The sequence below is a fragment of the Camellia sinensis genome, chromosome 5, assembly GCF_055761805.1.
Source record: "Camellia sinensis isolate YWXY chromosome 5, ASM5576180v1, whole genome shotgun sequence".
NCBI lineage: Eukaryota > Viridiplantae > Streptophyta > Magnoliopsida > Ericales > Theaceae > Camellia > Camellia sinensis.
The window spans coordinates 186,008,708-186,024,974 of record NC_138965.1 but is presented as its reverse complement, the minus strand read 5'-3'; positions in this window follow the sequence as shown (position 1 = coordinate 186,024,974).

Below are 16,267 nucleotides of genomic sequence, written 5' to 3'. Positions count from 1 at the left end.
AGTCGGGAACTAAAGTGACACAAATTCCAAACTATAGAAACTATTAGTGTAATTCACCCTATATATTATTTGATTTGGTGAAAATTGTTGTATGTATACGTTTTGGTTCTGTATCTGGTGGAAAACAAAAATTAATAAAAAAAATTTGGGTGGTCAAGAAGAAATAAATGATTAGAGAAAAAATATTTTTCAGTTTCAAATGTGGATAATATTTTTCAATCATAATAACGAGACATACAAGAGTTTTATTAGTTTTAGGGGTTGTTTGGGATAGTCTAAATAAGTGTACTTTTTGACTTTTTATGAAAAAATGTGAAATATGGGTTGAGTTTAAAATGATGTGGTAGAGAGATGATATGATTTAAATAAGATGATATAACTTAAATAAGATAGTGACTTTTTAACTTTTTTAGATTATGCCAAATTAAACTTTATTGTCATTGCCTCCCTCATCACCAATAGAGGCGACGCTCTCACGATTAGATGATCACTTAACTTGTTACATGTGCCTATTAAGAAAATATAAAAGCAAATATTAGTGTCAAAGTTTTTAGTATTTTAAAAACGTAATAAGTCTCATTTTAATTTTTCTTTTTGTCTTTTGAGCACCACAAAAATAGATATATATTAAGTAGGAAGTCATTTACACGATGGGCCCGTGCAATTCCGGTACTTCCACTACAAAAAAAATTGATTTTTTACGGCGGTAAAATGCCGTCGCAAATACCCAAAACGCCGTATCAAAAGGTTTTTTGCGACGGTAAGTGGCCTTTTACGACGGCAAGTAGAGGGTCGCAACAGAGGGGGTTGCAAAAGGGCTTTAGCGACGGTATGACGCCGTCGCCTTTGGTTTGCGACGGCAAAGAAGCCTTTTGCGACGGAAAAATGCCGTCGCCATTAACGTGTGAAAATTTGAAATTTTTTTGAGACAGCACTGTTTTGCCGTCGCTAAAAGGGGTATTTGCGACGGCACAAGTACCATCGCTAAAGGGTTATTTGAGACAGCACTTGGTGCCGTCGCTAATGCACTATTGGCGACAGCAAATTACACCGTCGCTAAAAGTCCTCATTTTCAACCAAATGCCCTATCTTTTGCGACGCATTACTGCCGTCGCAAAAAACCCCTATTTGAGAAGGTGAGTGGACTGCCCTCTCAAAAAATAAATAAATAAATATATGAAAATAACCTGTATTAAATGAAAAATAACTAAAAAAAAAATCAATAATTACATAATAATATAAAAAGTCCAGTATAAAAATAATAATTCATCCATAATTAAAATATTCTTCCATTCATAACAATACATCAACAAAATTATCAAATACATAATGTTGTTCACAAATCTAAATAACGTAAATCAAAAACAAAAATTTTTGTCATGCTTCTGCACTTCCCATTTGAAAAATAAATTCACAAAAGAGATCAAATACAAGTAAAGACGCTGACAGAATATAAATATTCAACAGCTCTCTCTGGGTTGTAAGCAGCACGAAGAGCTCGAACAACAGTATCCCTATCCCAAGTCCCTCCACCCATATCAAGAATTTGCCGGACCGCTCCATCAAGGTTACTTCCAGCAACCAAATTCGATGCTACTTGACCATAGACATTAGACTCTGGTCTGGTTGAACACACATTATTGGATTAACAAAGGTAACCAGTATTGTCCAAATTAAATAAACAGACAAAAAAAAATCATGCTCTTCAGTCTTCACAAGTTAACCAAAGAAGAAAAATACTCACATGGCAGTAACTGTAGAGGTAGGAGCAGCAGCAGGTGCAGGTGCAAACGCAGACGCAGATACAGGTACAATATATATATATATATATATATCATATTTTTTCAGCCATACTAAAACAAAAGATGCTAAGATAAAACAAATCCATAAAAGATAAGATATAACAGGCATACATGAACCTAATCATGTATAAAAAAAATAATAAGTAATAGACATGCATGTGTAAACAAAACAGAGAACTTAGTGTTTCATGATTGGAGAATAACAAATGACACGCAAAAATATGCAATAGGTTTTGAATTTTTGTCAACATGACAATACTTGAATTTTTAAATCTGAAAAATAAACAATGTATCATTTTCTATGTTTTAATTTATCCATATCATAGCTTTTGTCAAGTAATCTGTAACATTCTTTTTTTGTTTTTTTGGTAAGTAAGCTTTTATTACCACCAAAAGAGAAAAGACATAACAAAGCTTAGACTTAACCAAGAGGAAAGATTCAATCACTTGCCCAAGTTTTTCAATCTCTAAACAAGAGGATACAATGCAAGGTGTTTCTAATGTAAACAAATTAGTTCTCATGACATTATATATTAAACTTGAAGCCATCAACCAGAATTAACCAGAAAGCTTTGGCTCTGTGCAATCAAGACTGACAACCATGAGTTTAAAAAACGGCCACTACATTATGTAATAGCTGTTACATAAAGGGATTTTGGAGCTCCATAACATAAAAAGTCAAAGCTGCACGCAACTGCAGATTACAAGCCATTACATCACTGTTATGGTACGATATTCAATTTTACCTCTGTTAGGACATTAAAAATGTTTAAAAGTAAAACTCTAAACTGAAAATCTCTTATTCTTCCTTAAACATTAACACTCAAATTATTCTTTTATTTTAAATTATTTTCCTCTTTTTAAATTCTTCATTGTCATATTCTTTAATTGAAAATCCTAATTTCATTAATCTATATTACTAACTTATTGATTTAAAATAAAAACTATGAATTTTAAATGGTAATCTACTAATTCAAAAAATTAAGAGTCATATACGTCATTTGTTTTACGTGTAAACTCATGAATCAATGAGGTAATACATATAGCATACCTTATATTAGCCACTAGTGTTGTCATATTACTTGTATTACCATTGTAACAACAAATATTGACTTACAATTACTATATTTTTATGAATTATCTAATCTATTCTACTAGCATTTCTAAATACTCTAGATAGTGCAATTCCCTACTAGACGAAATTCTCCACTTTTTAAGCCTTAAAACCAACCTAAAATTCAATAACATCTAGAAAACATGTTCTTAGGTGCACAACATTGATTAAAACCATTACAAACATTCAAATTTTGATAAATTGGATCATAACATACTTATCAATAAGTGAAGTGTCATGACCATGTTAGATCAGTTCATAAATTCCAAACAACCAAATCAAACTACACCCAATTCTTAGACACTTGGTGCTAGGGTGGTAGAAGTGGCAACTGTTCAAATTTCCATCTACCAAATTTATCTGTTAAAAACATCTAAGCAGTATTTTAGCTTAGCTCACCATCTAATCCGCTGATATAAGTAACTATACTGTTAAAGCATGACAAGCAGATAAAGCTACATCAAGCAGTTCTAAAACCCAAATTGGAATTAAAAAAATGACAAGTAATATATATTTCCCCAAGGTTCCAAAGTTAGTATAAGCCATTGGCATACTAACAAACACTTCCAATAGCAAGACCCCACTGTTTAAAATTCAAAAACCTAAAATAAAGAAACAAACATATGTAATGACATTTGTTTTTTCCTCGAAACTCACCATCAAACTTTCCGAAAACTTTAGAACAACAAGCATTTTTCAATGATACACTATTCCTTACTGTTTTGCTTCACTAAACACACGCACAAACAATTATTCTTTTTTCATATTGAAGAAATCCATAACAAAATAAAAGACCCCATGATTTTATTTCCATGTCATTTTATTTCCTACATTTATTTTTAAAAAATACAGTTCCTGGTAATGGAATCAAACATGCTATAAGAACCGAAAACCTTCAAATACAGAGCCAACAAAAAACTTGTTCACTTCCAATTAGCAAAAAAAAGGGGGGGGGGAGAAATGAAAATTTCACTCTTTCACCATCCTATATATAATCAAAAAGACTAAAATTTCCACAGTGAAAAGCACAATTTGAACGCAAATAGGATACGAACATAGAATCAAGCAAATGAATATAATAGAGACCAAAATTGAGAAGAAGACTTGCAGCGTGTAATTTAATTCCAAAACACACAAACCACACAAACATTCAAATTTAATTTTCAAGTTTTATAAAATTAAATCCTAATCATTAAAAAATCACTGTAAAGAATCTTGAATCATAACTCAGACCTTGATTTTTAGATAACAGACGTATACTCTTACCTTTGATCTAAGATCAAACAGATTCAGATCACACAGAACACAAATTCAGATCACAGATTCAGACCAAAACAAACACACAGAACACAGATTCAGATCTGTTGGTCCAACAAACACACAGAACACAGATTCAGATTCGATCGAGGCAAGAGAGAGAGACAGAGATTGAGAGAGATAGAAGCTTACCCGTGAGTAGATCGGTGCGATGAGAGAGTGAGACGATCGGTGTGATGCGATTCAGACCAAAACAAACACACAGAACACAGATTCAGATTCGATCGAGGCAAGAGAGAGAGACAGAAGCTTACCCGTGAGTAGATCGGTGTGATGAGAGAGTGAGACGATCGGTGTGATGCGATTCAGACCAAAACAAACACACAAAACACAGATTCAGATTCGATCGGGGCGAGAGAGAGAGAGACAAAGATTAAGAGAGATAGAGGCTTACCCGTGAGTAGATCGGTGCGATGAGAGAGTGAGACGATCGGTGCGATGAGATGAACAACGAGAGAGTGAGAGAGAGACAGTGATAAGATGAGAGTGATCGCCGATCGGTGCAAAACATGAAGATTAACAACGAAACGAGAGAGTGAGAGAGACAGTGATGAGATGAGATGAGACTGAGAGAGTGAGGTATAGACAGCAATTAGGGGTTTTTCTTTTGTTTGTCATAGATGAGGTGAGTGAGATGGTGAGAGATGGACGGTTAGATTTGAAAGCAGGGGAACAAAAAAAAAAAAAAAGTAGGAATAATATTAGATTTAAAATAATTTTTATAGTTGATGAATTCTTTTTTTTTATTTGGTAAAGTTAAAAATTTATTTGTTTTATATTTATTTTAATGAATAAAAAATTATTATTATTTTTTTATTTGGTAAAAGTAGGAATAATATTTTCCATTAAAATAAAGTTAATTTTTTGTGGTCAATGAAAAAGAGAGAAGATAGGTGAGAGAAGAGATAAATGAATGAAAGACACGGAGAGAGAGAGAGAGAGTCAAATAGACAGAGAGAGAGAGAAGAGTGATGAATAAGAGAGAGAAAGAAAAGAGAGAGAAGAAGATGAAAAAATGAGTGAAAAGATATAGACAAAGAAAGAGAGAGAGAGAGAGAAAAAATAGCGAAAATAGATAAATAAGAGAGAGAGAGACAGAAAGAGATGAGCGAGAGAGAAAAAAATAAGAGAGAGAGAAGAGAGACAGAGAGAGAAGATATATGAAAGAGATAGAGAGAAAAGAGATGGACGAGAGACATAGAGAAAAAGAGAGAGATAGACAAACATAGAGAAAAAGAGAGAGATAGACAGATAGAGAAGACGACTTTTCTAAATTTTTGCTGATATTTCTTCACCATACCCTCCATCCTCACCTACCCAAGAGACGACGGGTGTCGAAGGGAAAGTCGGAGGGAGAGAAGAGAGGGTAGTCGAAGTTGAGAGAGGAGAGAGAGAACCAGAGGTTTCGCCATTTGTGAGAGAGACAGGTGGTTCGAATAGCATCAAGAGTGGGGAGAAATGAGAGGATGAGGAGGAGGATGAGGTCCGGGAAGTCATTTAGGTTAGGAACGGTGGTGGAGTCACCGGTTGTCTCCGCCGTCGCCGTCTATCTCTCGAGAGGGGGGTAAGAACAAAGAGAGACAAAGTGGTCGCTAAAAGTGCATTTTCTTGTAGTGGAGAGCTCAGTAAATAGAGAAGCGATGAGGGAGAGAGTGAGTAATGTGAACACAATGGGGGAGAGAGACAAACAGACAGACAGACACATAGAGAGAAAGAGAGAGAAACAAAAGAGTGAGAGACAAACAAACAGACATAGAGAGAGAAAGAAAGAGAGAAAAGTGATAAGTGAGAGAGAGATAAAAAAAGAAAGAGATATAGAGAGACAGAGAGACAAAGAGAGAAAGAGATAGAGAGAGACATATAGAAAAATAGAGAAAAACAAGAGATGAGAGAGACATATAGAAAGAAAGCGAAAAGAGATGAACGAGAGAGAGAATAGAAAAATAGAGAGATAAAGAGAAGAGAGATGAGCGAAAGAAATAGAGAGAGAAAAAAGAGATGAGCGAGAGAGACAGAGAGAGAAAAGAGATGAGAGAGATAGAGAGAAGAGAGATGAGCGAGAGAGACATAGAGAGAAGACAAATGAGAGAGATAGAAAGAAGAAAGATGAACGAAAGACACACAGACAGACAGACAAACAGACAGATAGACAAACAGACAGAGAAAGAAGAGTGATGAGTGAAAAAGAGAAAGAGAAGAGTGGTGGTAGTTAAATGGCATTTGCAGTAGTGGTAAATGTGGTAGAGAAGATGGGTGGTGAGAAAGAGAGATGAATGAGAGACGAATAGAGAAAAGAGATAGAGAGACAGAGAAAGAGATAGAATGATGAGCAAGAAAGAGACAAAGTGGTCACTAAAAATGCATTTTCTTGTAGTGGATCGATAAATCGAAAGGGAGCTCAATAAATAAAGAAGACAGATAATTCAAAACTCTTTTCAAAACTTAATTCAAATCAATTTTTTAAATATTTTAAAAATATTTTAATTTTGTGAGAGACAGATAAAGAAGAGAGATAGAGAGAGAGAGACAGAGATAGAGTGATAAGCGAGAGAGAGAGAGATAGACAAAGTGGTTGCTAAAAGTGTATTTTCTTATAGTGGATCGATAAATCGAGAAGGAGCTCGATAAATAGAGAAGATGAGAGTAAGAGAGTGAACAAGGCGAACATAGTGAGGGAGAAATAGACAAATAGACAAGTAGACAGAGAGAGAGTGAGAGAAGAGTGATGAGTGAGAGAGAGACAGGAAGAGAGAGATAGACAGAAAAAGAGATAGAGAGAGAGATGGAGAGATAGAGAGAGAGAGAGAGAGAGAGAAACAAGAGATAAGCGAGAGATAGACAAAAAGAAAGAGAAATAGAGCGAAAAGAGATGAGCGAGAGAGAGACAGAAAAAAAAGAGAGAGACAGAAAGAGAAGAAAAATGAGCGAGAGAAATAGAGAGAGAGAGAGAAAAAAGAAATGAGAGAGATAGAGAGAAGAGAGATAGGCGAGAGACACAGAGAGAATAAGAGAGAGAAACAGGCAGACATAGAAAGAAGAGTGATAAGTGAAAGAGATAAAGAGAAGAGAGAGAGAGATAGAGACAGAGAGACGGGAAGATGAAAAAATGAATGAAAAGAGAAATGGTATATCAAAATAGTAAGACGACATTATTTTTTTTAATTTTTTTTGCGACAGAAAAATACCGTTGAATTTATTCAAACCATTTTGTGACTGTATATATATGAAGCTATCTCAAAACCACAATCACTATGCTAGGTTAGAGTTTTCCAAAAACTCTTTTGAGAAAATTAAACTTTCTTGTTTTCCGTGTTATATTGTTTTTACTGAATTTTTTAAATATTTTAAGTATTTTTTAAAATTTTTAGACACACCTAACATAAATACACCTAAAAATTAAAAAAATTGTAAAAAAAATCTTTTAAAAATTCACTAAATACCAAAAATACAATAATTCAATACATTTTTTTGTATTTTTATGTATTTATTAATTTTTAAAAATATTTTTTCATAATTTTTTTATTTTGTAGATACATCTAAGTAAGGTACATCTAAAAAAAATATTTAAAATTTTAAAAATATTCACTAAAAAAAAAACACGAAAGTCACTTTTTGCGACGGCAGAAAATGCCATCTAAAAAAAGCAGAGTATTTGCGACGGCACCATTTACCATCTCAAAAAAGCAGAGCATTTGCGACGGCACTATTTGCCGTCTCAAAAAATGAGAGTATTTGCGACGGTATTTAGTGCCGTCGCAAATGCTCTGCTTTTTTGAGACAGCAAATGATGCAGTCGCAAATACTCTGCTTTTTTGAGACGGCATTTTCTGCCGTCGCAAAAAGTGACTTTTTGAGACGGCAAGTGTGCCGTCGCAAATAGTTCCGTCTCATATACCCAGTTTTCTTGTAGTGAATTCCATGCTCCTACCTCCATGATCCATCCACAAACAAATTTGAAATCCTCAAAAAGCGAACGGAAAATTATCCACGCGTTCTATTTAAAATATGTGTACATTATTTAATTTAATAATTTTTTGAATAGATCAAAAAGTCTTACTTTTCCTCTTTCTCTTTCTTTGTCTCTCTGCTTTTTGCCTCACTCTTTACGTTTTCGTCTCTCTTTTTTTTTGCATTTTTCTCTCATTTTCTTTGTTATGAATAACAACCGGTGATCACATCATTCTTATTCTCTTTCTCTTTCTAATATATAGTTACGAGTGACCGACAACCACCATTGATTGGGGTTCACCGGTAACCATCAACCATCGAAATCAACTCGTGACTTCACCTTCACCGATGACGAAGAAGATATATTTTCGACGAAGAAGATGAGTAGATCTATTTAGATCTGATGTAGATCTACATCAGATCTGAGTAGATCTACATCAAATCTGAGTAGGCTAGATCTAAACAAAAAATAATTATCGGAGTACAATTCTCTCTCTATATCCGTCTTTCTCCTTCGATCTCTGATTTTTTTTATATTTTCTCTGCTATACACTTCTTTTTTTTATTTTCTAATGGAGAAAATTTTCAAACTTTGAACAAGTAGTTTTCGAGTTTTAGTTACAGGCGGTGAAAATGGTAAAATTTTACAGTTTCAAATTTTTTTGGTGCTGAAACGAATCATGGTATAAAACTGTAAAATTTTACAGTTTCATAACATTCTTTAGAACTGTAAAATTTTACAATTTCATAACATGTTTTTCAGTTTGATTAATAAGGATAAATGCTTAATAGATTTTTGCTTTGAAACTGTAACATTTTACAGTTTCAAAACTTATTTTTCAAGTTGATCAATATTGGATATTATTTGCTTAAACTTTACAAAAATTGAAAAATAACATATGCTTTTCTCATTGTTGCTGTTTTTTGTCGTTTCATTTTTTTTCCTTTTAGTTTATCAATATTTAGAACATTTTGCTATGTTTTTTCGCTCTAATTTCTCCATTTATTTTTTTTTTTTGGCAATATTCTAGACATTCTGGCAACTTCCATTAACATTCTTAAATCTCCGGTGAACTTCCGACGATACTCCGGCGACTTCCCGGTGATGTTGAACATTCTAACGAGTCTCCGGCGACTGTTTGACGGAAGTCCGATGGTAGTAAAATGTAACAGTGTCTGTAAATTTAAAAAAAAAAAAAATTTGGTAACAATTAAAAATGTATAGCACTAATTGGTGTAAAATATTTTGTTTGAGGATTAACTGGGTCTTGAACTTTGTATATAAGACTTATCAGTAAGTTCCTCAAAAGTAAAATGTTTCCTTGTTTCCAAATGGCCCACAACAGAGCAACAACCTGTCGAGTAATTTTCTTCATCCTTCACCTCCCTTCTCCATTAATCAATCCATTCATTAATTTAAAAACATCAAAAAAGAATATTAAACCGATACTTATCACCATCACCATCACAATCACCATCACTGCCACTATCCACACGTATATACCATAACCTCAGCACCATCATTTTAGAGTCACAATTAAAAATATGAAATAATCAGAGCATTACTTTTAAAACAATATATTTACTGCAATTATTAAGACATTTTTCAAATTAACGAGCAATTATTATTATTATTATTATTATTATTATTATCATCAAATTACACCATTTCTAAAGAAAATTACTTCTCAGTGATACTGTCAATAAATTATTACAGGTTAGTTGAAAATTTTAAGAATTTAATTATTAATTTCTATAAATTTTATCATTGATATTGTGGGGAAGTACTCTATGAATGACGCCACATGGCCGGGATGGCTCCGAGATGTCTGTTAAGGTGCAACATAGGCAAGTCATAATTGTTGAGATGATTACGGTATTGCCAAGATTCAATGCAGTAGTACCGGAATTATAGAATATCAGGATAAGAGACAAGAGTCTTAGATAGGAGGGAACTCTTTGTCTAGATAAGATTAAAGCTCTTAAGAAGTTTATCCTTACCTAATTGAGAGTTCAAGATGAATATTTTACTTAAGTCCTATAAAGTGAGACTTTTAGGGGACTAAGGCATTGCTGGCTCTAAAGATGATACACCTCGTGGGTCTAAGGTATACTTTAATTTGTGTATTGAGTACTTGTGTGAGATTTTTTGAGAGATTATTTGACCATTTTGATCGTCAAAGTGCTCCCAGGTGAAAATATTACCTCAGTATTCTCATTTTCTTGGTGGTAGGTGGTTGGCTTAATCTATTCTACCACATGCGCTCCAACTAAATTCCTTGTTTGATTGTGTAGTCGGAAATTAACACCCCAGATATGTAATTATCTGAGGTAAATTACAAATACAGCCCTTGAAATTTGATTAAAATACAAATCGCCTCCTGTGGTTCTGAAATTTACATTCCACCCCCTAAGATTTCTAATTTCATAATAAATCTCCCCTTTATTAATAAATCATCAAATCAATTAACAATTTTTAATGATATTATAAATATGTTTTAATTAATAATTTAGGTAATTTTATTATTGTATAGGAAAATAATTATGATTTTTTTTTAGTTAATTCTGTTGAATAAAAAAATTTAATAAAAAAATATTTATAATTTTTTAAATTATAAAAGATAACTTATACTTTAATCAAATTTCAAATATGTAATTGTAATTTACCCAATAATCTTTTGTAACATACGCTTATTCGAAATTTTCCCCCCCTTCTAATGCTGTTTACTTGTGGGGATTAGGGGTGTTCGCGGATCGGTTTTGTGCGGTTTGTGGTTCGGTTTTGACCCGCCCGCATCTATGCGGTTTGAGAAAAAGTCAACCCTCAACCGCCCGCAGTACGGTTTGCTGTTTGTGCGGATAGGGTTTGCAAATGTGCGGGCGGTTGCGGGCGGTTTGCGGTTTACACTTTTTTCTTTAAAAATTAATTTTCGAGTTTTTTTTTCCCAGCGAATTTAGGCATCAGATTCATTTTATATATTTGTGATAACAATTTTTTGATGAGTTTACAAATAAAAATTGAATATCAATGCATTAAATGAAAGTACCCAAAACAAAGAGACCCTACACTAGCATTTTTGCCATGAAGAAAATGTATATCAATGCATTAAAGGTTGTACTCAATTAGAATTGCCAGTTTAGTAATCAATAATCAAACTATAAGTTCCATCGACCATTAGAAGGAAAATTTTATTAGGAAAAAGTGGATGAATCATCAATGAAAATCATATAAGAAACCAAGTTTAGGACTTGATAATTCTACGGCATTAAGAAAGTTGAGAAATACTTAAAAATAAGGATCCTAGTGTCATAGAGAATATAATGGTGCTCCTGTAAAAGTTACAAAGTTGGTATATAAAAAAAAATAATAATAATAATAATTAAAGTGCGGGCGGTTTTTGCGGGTTGCGGGTTTAAACCGTGACCCGCCCGCAACCCGCAAATTTGTCATATTTCAAACCGCATCCGCCCGCATTATGTTTGCGAAACCGCCCATTTATATGCGGGTTGGGCGGATTGGGCGGTTTGAGCGGTTCGGATAAACCGTTGCCCACCCCTAGTGGGGATGTCCTCAAAGGTTTGAAAGATTCAACCTGATATCACGTCAGCTAAAGAAAAATTAAATGCGACAGTATTGTCCAATTTAATATAGAAAATAATTTACAAATAAAAAGTGAGTGAATTATTTAAAAATTTTATTTATAAATATTATGATAGTTCAGATCTTATTTAAGATTTTTTTAAATTAATAAATTCTATTTAGTAAAATTGAGAATATTATTATTTTTTTCTAATTTTTAAAACTAAGAACATTATCAATTTTGCATAATAATGTTTTAGACAATTGTTTTACTAATTGATGGGAAAAAGACAGAGCACGAGATATAATATTTTTGTCTTTTTACTTATTGGTTTGATTCAACCATCCAATAAAATCGAGAATATTAACAGTTTTTTCCAATTTTAAAATTGAGAATATTATCAATTTTTTTTTTATTTTTAGTTTTGCACATCAATATTCCATCATCATGCTCCTTTATATACACAAAATTTTCAGTTTTGCATAAAAAATAATTAAATTTTTTCAATTTTTTGTTGCACATAATTTTTTTTTTCAATTTGAAAGTTGATGTTTTAAAGTTTTGAAAATTAAAATAAATGTCAAATCATCATATTTCTTTATAAATAATCATAAATGATGAACAATTATTTTTTGAAAGGCAATTCCGACTATTAAAAATTTAATGAGACTTGAAAGTCTAAAAAATCTTAATTAGGACTTAATGGAATATAAGTTCATAAATTAAAATTTATATGCAAATGTCCCATAAAATTTATATAAAAAATACTATAAAAATAATATAGTAATCTGATTGTTTGGTTTGAGCTTTCTGGATTAAGTTTTTTGAAAACTGAGTTTTTCAGTTTTCGTGTTTTTTTGTTTTTAGTGAATATTTTTAAAATTTTAAACATTTTTTTTACTTTTTTAGATGTACCTTACTTAGATGTATCTAAAAAGTAAAAAAAAAATGTGAAAAACTATTTTAAAAAATTAAGTAATACATAAAAATATAAAAAAAATATACTGAATTCTTGTATTTTTTTTGTATTTATGGTTTTTAGTGAATTTTTAAAAGATTTTTTTTATAATTTTTTTACTTTTTAGATGTATCTATGTTAAGTGTGTCTAAAAAGTAAAAAATTTGCATAAAATATTAAAAAAATTCAGTAAAAACAAAAAAAAATACAAAAAATACGAAAATAGAATTTTCTGAAAACTGTTTTTAGAAAAATGGAACCAAACATAGTGAATAGTATTTTTAAAATTGTAAGGGTGTGTTTGGTAACGTTTACGTTTTCAGTTTATATTTACAAAAATTTTATAAACTGATTTTTGTTTATTTTTAGAAAAATAAAAATTACAAACGCGTTTAGTAATTGACAAAATGTTTAAAACATTTTAAAAATATAAAAAAGAGTGAGAAATGGCAAGTGGTGGCAAGATGCGGCGAAAGAAGGTGGTGAAAAGTGGTGGCGATAGGTGGTGGTGGCTGGTGGTGGTGGGTGGGTGGGTGGGTAACGATGGCGGGTAGTAGGTGGTAGCGAGTGGGTGGTGGCGGTGGTGGTGGTAGGTGGATGGCGGATGGTGGGTAGTGGTGGGTGGTGGCGGATGGGTGGTGATGGCGGGTGGTGGGTGGGTGAGTGACGGTGGTAGCGAGTGGGTGGTGGTGGTGGTGGTGGTAGGCGGATGGTGGGTGGTGGGTGGTAATGGTGGGTGGGTGGGTGAGTGGGTGACGGTGGCAGGTGGTAGGTGGTAGCGAGTGGGTGGTGGTGGTGGTGGTGGTGGTGACGGGTGGTGGGTGGTGGTGGTGGCAGGTGGATAGCGGATGGCGGGTAGGTGGTGGATGGTGGTGGTGGTTGGTGGGTGGATGACCGTGGCGAGTGGAAACTGGTAGCGAATGGGTGGTGGTGGTGGTGGGGGGTGGTGGTGGCAGGTGGGTGGCGGGTGTGGGGGGGTAGTGGGTGGTGGTGGCGGGTGGGTGGTGGTGGTGGGTGGCTAGTGGTGGCAGGTGGGTGGTGAGTGGTGGTGGCAAGTAGGTGGCGGATGGTGATGGCTGGTAGTGGTGGGTGGTGGCGAGTGGATGACAGGTGGGTGGTGGGTGGTGGTGGTGGTGGCGGCGAGGGGTGGGTGGTGGTAGCGGAAGGTGAAGGTGGTGGTGGTGGCGGCGAGGGGTGGTGGTGGAAAATAGTAGCGGGTGGTGGCTAGTGTTGGGTGGTAAAAAAAAAAAACTCAAAACTCAAAACGGAAACATATTTTTTGTGTTTTTATTTTTTGGCCAAATTTATAAACTGAGACCACTGATTTATAAATCAAAAATTTTACCAAACAAGTTTTTATTAAAATTTTAAAATTTTTTGTAAATATAAACAAAAAATTGAAAATGTAAGTGTTACCAAACGGCACTTAAGTGACTTTAATGAGATTTTTTATTTGAAATAAATCAACACACATCTGCTAGTATATGAAGGGAGGACACATCAAAGTCTCAATCAAAAAAGGTGTATAATGAATAATGATACATAATTTTTATTTGTGAGTTTTAAATGGAACTTTAGTAAAGTAGAACAGAGAGCGAGTAGAAAGAGATAGAAAGAGAATTGTTAACTCTACCATCACATAAATATTTTTTACATCATTAAAATTATATTAAAATTCTCAAATTAAAGCTCTGAAATATTATTGATAACAATGACCATGGCCATGATCATGATGGCAGGTGCTTCATTTTCATTTTGACAGGCAAACCTATGCATACCATATTTTTTGAGGTCATATATCATATTCAATAGTAATCAGTATCATTCAACGTCTAGCTGTAGACCGCAAAAGATTGCTACATTGATGTCTACTACTTTCTGTCATTGCCTTCAATAAATAAATAAATAAATTTGCAATAAAGAAATTAGGGCGAGTTACACTAATCGTTTCTATAATTTAGAACTCATATCACTTTGGTTCTTGACTTTTTAATTGAGATATATTTGATCATAAATTTAGAATCTTGTTTCAAATAAAAATAATTGAAAATATTATTGTTTAATTTCAAGGGTAAAATTGTCAATTTGATAAAATATAAACTAATTTGATAAAAATAAATGCCAATTTTTTTAAAAAAAATTTAAAAATTGTTTCTATCCACAAAAGATAAAATTATATAAAATTGATAAATCTTCTAAACATTTATTTATTTATTTGACCAAATTAATTTTTATTATGTGTTTGGATGATAGTTATGTAATGGATGATTGTTAGAATTTAATGTGTAATCGATATATTTAATATATGACATGTTTTTAGTTTTGGATTTTTTGATTTAACGAATTGGTTTAATAATGATATCGAAGTTGTCACTATATTTGACTTTTGAAAAAATAGAAACTAATTTAATGAAAATAAAAACAACCACCCATTATATGATCATCATCCAAACACATAATAAAAATTAATTTGATAAAATAAATATATAAATAAATGTATAAAAGATATATCTATTTTATATAATTTTATTTTTAGTGTGTAGAAATAATTTTTAAAAATTAAAAAATATTTTTGATATTTATTTTGTCAAATTAGTTTATATTTTATCAATTTGACAATTTTGCCCTTAAAATTAAACAATGGTATTTTCAATTGTCCTTATTTGAACCATGATTCAAAATTCAGGTTCAAATGTGTCACAATTGAAAAGTCAGGAATCAAAGTGACACAAGTCTCAAATGGAACCGTTAGCGTAATTTGCCCAACAAATTAAGACAACTGTGTGTTCAGTATCACAAAAATTATACTCACTATTTAAATAAAGGGAAAATGGATTGTAAATTCACCTATAAGGCATTAGAATTAAGGATTGATCTTTGGAACACTAGTAGTGAGAATCACTGCCTCTTTAATATATATATATTTTTTATATATATTATTGTCTTTCCTCTTTCTTGTCTCTGTGTGTGTTTTGTTTTTAAATCTAAACGTTAAATTGTTACAACTTCAGTTTTATATATTCATTTTTAATAAAATTTATATTTTAGAAATTCTATTTTTGAGATCTTTCAAATATATCTATATATTAAATATGAAATTGTGAAGAAAAAAGAAAATTTTAAAGGTTTGCATTGTCGTAATTTAATTTTTTATTTTATTGACCAATAAAATTGCACTACGGTGCTCCGGAGTCGAGTTGGGCAGATTGCATGTCATCCATCAACGGATCAAAATGGGAAATAGGGTCACTGCTGTGCATTATGGACTTATTTTTATGATATGAGTACTTCATGCCTATCAAAAATCATATTAATCGGATATCAATAACTATACGATTGAATTACATATTTTTTATATTATTTCTCAAAAGAAAAACTTATTGTTTATTTTTTTTAGTTATCAATCATATAGTTGTTGATATCCGATTAACATGATTTTTGGAGACATGAAGTACTCAACAAATCTTATAAAATGAACGGTTAAAATCATAAAAATAAGCCGATAATGCACCTCAAATTAAGGCACAATAGTGATCCCAATTCTGAT